Below are 5,045 nucleotides of genomic sequence, written 5' to 3'. Positions count from 1 at the left end.
ATTTTTTTTTTTATTGTAACTGGGTATTGTTCTTCGGAGTTTTAGTGCCATCACTTAGTCAATAACTTCAATAATTGGGGTTCTTTTTGTATAAAAAAAGAAACAGTGGCTCTTTAGTTGTTCATGTTGTATAATTAAAAACAAAGCTTGTAGGCGTAGATCTAATGATAGGAAATGTCTAGAATAGTTCCAAAATATCTATTTTTTTTTAATTTACATTTTGATTGAACAAAATGATCTTATAAAATGAGATTTATTTCTAATCAAATTTTTCTTCCTTTGCACCATCAAATTTTGTTTTGAAAAGGAAATCAACTGTGAGATGATTGGAAATCAAGGGTCCCTTTAAAATCCTTTTCTAAGACCATAGATAATTATTGTGCATGCTGGTCATTTGAAGTTTTTAGTTTTTTGAAGTGTCTCAAAAAAGAGCAGTACAATGCACAAGGCTCCCACTATTGTAGAAAAAATATCTGAAGTATCGTTTTCAGGGAAAAATAAAATGGGTGAAACTGTATGTTAGGTTCTCTATTGGAGAACAGGGCTTCTATGACAAAATGAGATGTGTCTTTCAAAGTGGTCATTAAGCATGATTCATAAGCAAAAAATTCATAAGCATATGATTACTAGAGATCAAGTTGATATGGGAAAAATGTATATTAAACAAAGATCTGTACTAGGTATAGGGAAAGGACCCAACAAAAGCTTTGTTTGTTGGGAAATGAAAATGGCTTAAAAGCTGGATGGTTGTCCTAGGTGCAACATCTAACACGATTTTTAGTTAACATCTAAGTCGGTTTTAAAGAGACCATTAGAATATCATTCTTTCGATGAAGACTTAAGGGGAAAAAAATCTTTGTGGGTGATCTTTTAAATGAATCTAAGATAGACTTTGATATCATCTTAGAATGTAGGTTTGAACCTAATTCAACTCCAAAAGTTAGTTTAGATGATGAAGATTGTCTTTCACTTATATACTTTATTTTGACACTATTTTAAACCAATGTGAGATTTTTTAATGTCTACACAAGCACACAATTTTTATATAAAATATTTTTGTTTTATTTTTTAACAGGCATCATTTAAAAAAATTAGAAGATCTAGAAGGGGGAATTATTTCTATTTTCTTTTAATATTCTACTAAGAGATACCATTGGTGAAGGTTTTAAATTATACTAATAATATGTAATTTTAGGGAAATTGCTTACAATTGAAAGAGATTGCTACATATCATATATCTTAAACCTAGCTAAGAAAGATACAATATTGTGTCTTGTTACTGTCTCTTAATTAAACCGCATGAATAGAAGATTCCCGTTGAAATTAAGGAACCAAGAGTAGTGGCTGCCGAAAAAAATAAATTTAAGCTTCATTAATCAAACATGTAAAGGTTAATTTCACATTCATCTAAGGGTAAAAATAAGTTATTTTTCAGGCCTTGGCCTAGTGAGGCTTAATATATATATATATATATATATATATATATATATATATATATATATATATATATATATATATATATATATATATATATATATATAATATGTGTCAGCTTATCAAGTTTAATAGACTTATTTTAAATAAAAATATTTTAAAAAAAAATTAAACATGACATTTTTAATAAACAGGTCAAACTAGTCCAAGCAGTGGGCCTGTCTATTTTCACCCCTACATCCACCCCTCCTCTCACTCATATAAATTTTAAATTTTAGAAAAAAATTATTATGTGACCATATATGAAGTTTAAAATATAAAAGGTTTTATGAGAAAACTAAATGTTCATATATAAAAAATGAAAAATACATTCCATGTTTATTCTTTAAAAGCAACTTAAAGTATTTAATATAATATTATTAATAATTTCTATCATGTGTTGTCCATAAGTACATAATATTTTTTTTTTACCAAAGTTGTAAATGTAAAGTAGGTTCGGATACTTCCGAATTGAATGCCAATCTCTTTTAATATATAATTAACCAAAAGCTAATCTTAAAATCTATTAACGTATCATATTGGTGAAGGCACAATAATTTAATGTATTTTTTAGTCAATTTAGTAGGCTAAGTTGCAAAACGTAAATAATGGGTGTGCACAGTTCAATTTCCCACAATATGTTTTGTTTCTTCCTTAATATTGGTATTTTTTTATATAAAAAAAAATCTTATAAGGCCTACTGTTAGTCTCCTCTTGATAAAATAGGTAAATAGTGTTTTTGTCACCATAATATTACATAAACTCAGCCTTGCCTTGATTTCTACATTATATTTTAAAATAAGTTGTTTTAATTAGTCTGACTTTCTAAAATGTAATGAAACTAATAATTATCTTTGACATCATATCGTTATCTATTCTAGTCCTTGGAATCTAATCAAATCAGATCTTAGTCCTAATATTTTTAAAACTAGTGGTTTAAGTCCTAAAATTTTTAAAATATAAAAGTACCCTGTATTATTAATTTTGTTAAGGTGGTAGCTCTAGTGACATTTAAAAATTTGTGACATGGATGACACCTGTTAGTCACTTGACATACTCTAATGACATGCAGTGACCTAAATCCAAATCAAGCATCAACATCTCTAATGCATTCTCCTTAACACCCTTTAAGTAAGTAGCATAGTTCCAACATTTAGAGCTTTAATTAAAAAACGTCAACATGTTTTACTAATATTAGGAACTTGGTCTCAAATTTATTTACTGATAATAATGAGTTTTATACCTGTATTTTTTTTTACTACTAAACAGTGTTAATTATAACAAGGCAAAGTTAGGTAGACTTTCTCATATTAGGTAGATTCTTTGGTTAAGGTACCCCAAAATGATTGAAAGGGTGTGGTATTCCTTGATTTGCTGTCTTATTAGTAGTAGTGCTGAAAAATCTCAAATTTGGCGATAATGAATGTCTTAATTAGATATCCTTGTGGTCTTTTTATGCACGAGTGCAAAAAAGGGTCTAATCGGAGAACATATCAATAATGAGGTCATATTCATGATATTAGTGGATTTATGCAAAGGTTGTTGAATTGGAGCTCCATGTTTTAAACTTTGTGAGTTATTGAAAGGTGTCAAGGTTCATAAGTTAGAAGTTTTGATGCTTGATTTAGATTTGATTATCTTCAAATATTACCACAAGTTATATGATTTCCACATGTCATGTCACACAAATTATCATATGTCACTAGAATAATTATTCTAACAAAGTTAGTAATATATTATGGATTACTTTCACTTTATCTCATTCATTGGAGAACTTAAACTACTAATTTTAAAATATTGGAACTCATATCACATGCTTTGAACAATTTACAAGATATAAAACAATATTAAAATAACACATATAACACTTATTATGTGATAATCACAGGTCATTTACACCACACACTTATCATTTGATGATCACGTGTTAGTCATTAGTTTCATTCATTTTAGGAAGGGGAAGGAATTAAAACTACTGGTTTTAAAATATAGAAAACAATACTAAGTTTGACCAATTTTAAACATATCAAAAACATATATAATTTACCAAAAAAAGTTAATTAAAGTTAGTTTAGTTTGGTCTCAAAACTCCAGTCCTTACAAGTAGATGTTGTGTAACACGACCAATAAGCAATGTAATAATCAACGACGATAGTGATGATGCACTATCTGTTGGGCAAATTTGGTCTTTCTCCACCTCATTGGGACCGACTATTCTACAATGGAACATGTTAAATCTTATCCTAAAATGATCTCACCCTTCAACGATTTGGGTCATGATTTAACTTGTATAGGAGTCCTTTGACACGTAAAATCGTATGACCTTAATTACGAAGCAAATCACGATTTTAACAACAATGATTCTCATATTTTTAAAATGAGAATTGCTCTCATTTTGTATATAATCATATAAAGTGAGAGTGTGAAAGGTAATACGTGTTAATCATGACCATACAACTATATATAGATGATTAAAATTGTTTTAATTAGTTTTAATTTTAATCATTTATTTCAATTATGTGATGAAGATTCATTTTTCTTATGTACCGCTCACGCTTCGACTTGATATTATATATAAATATATGGAGAATATCAAGTGAAAAGATTTTTATAAGAGTCAGAAGAGTGAATTATGATCATTAGACCAAATCATGAAACGTTAAGATTAAAAGATAGAGGAATTCTAGAAAATTAAACACTCTCGGGTCAAACTCTTTTTAGCACTTTCTCTTATTGATTCAAATTTATTAAAATTTACAAAATCACAAGAGAAGATATTAAATAAGATACGAGACTTACAAAATTTTGTAATTTTCAATAAATTTTAAATAACAAAAAAGAATGTTAAAAAAGTATACTAAGGAGTGCTTTACCAACATTTCTCTTAAAAAGATAAAGTAATGTGACTTTTTTAATTGAATATGTGATCATTAAATAACTTTTAATTCTACCAATCTATTTTTTTGGTCTTAATCCTTCAGTTTATAAGGGTAAATTGACACCGATTAATTTGGAGTTCAGCTTAAGATAAATAAAGTCTAACAAATAATTATTTACGTTAATGATCAAACTCGAATAGTATCCAAACAATTTAACCTTAATTTTAACATTTTAACGTTCAATTATTTGATTAATGTACCCAAATGATTTTACCAATCTATTTATAAATGTATGATTCACAATTACTCTTCTCATTTCCTCATATATATACAAATACTCCTCTCACTTGATATATCACACACATTTTAATATGTCCTCTCATCACTTAAAAAAAATAATAAGTTTATCTTTCAATCATAATTACTTATAAGATAGATCTAATTAGTAAATATTTATTTCTTTTGAGAAATATATCTGGTAGGAGGTATAAAGAAATAAATGTTGACCACATAATCAAATATAAATTATCAAGATTATTTTAATTAATATATTAATTTTTATAATTTATTTTGATTATATAGTTGAGACTCACTTTTGTTTGGCTTTCATCTTGTTTGATTATTAAAATTAAAATAATTTTGACCATCCATATATAATTTTTCTCATTTCTTGTTAGATATTTTTCACACACA

The sequence above is a fragment of the Glycine max genome, chromosome 13 (assembly GCF_000004515.6).
Source record: "Glycine max cultivar Williams 82 chromosome 13, Glycine_max_v4.0, whole genome shotgun sequence".
Taxonomy (NCBI): Eukaryota; Viridiplantae; Streptophyta; class Magnoliopsida; order Fabales; family Fabaceae; genus Glycine; species Glycine max.
Note: the sequence above shows the minus strand (reverse complement) of the source record.